Consider the following 268-nt stretch of genomic DNA (forward strand, 5'->3'; position numbering starts at 1 on the left):
CCAAAACCCAAAAAGAAGAAATCAAAGAAGGCCAAACCCATAGAGGTTGAGGTCACAGAGGCCAAATTTCAAAAAGGCCCGGCAGAGGCTCTACCTAAGCGTAGAAGGTTGAGCAAGGCTGTTCTAGAAGAGTCCCCCACTGAGCAAATCCAAGATATAATCTTTAATCTCCAACAGAATTTTACAGCGCCCATAGAGGTGGTAAATTTGGGGACAGAAGTCGTACTAGACGACGAAGAGGAAGAAGTGGAGTTAGAAGAGGGTGAAA

The sequence above is a fragment of the Cynara cardunculus genome (genome assembly GCF_001531365.2).
Source record: "Cynara cardunculus var. scolymus isolate 2C chromosome LG 11, CcrdV1, whole genome shotgun sequence".
NCBI lineage: Eukaryota > Viridiplantae > Streptophyta > Magnoliopsida > Asterales > Asteraceae > Cynara > Cynara cardunculus.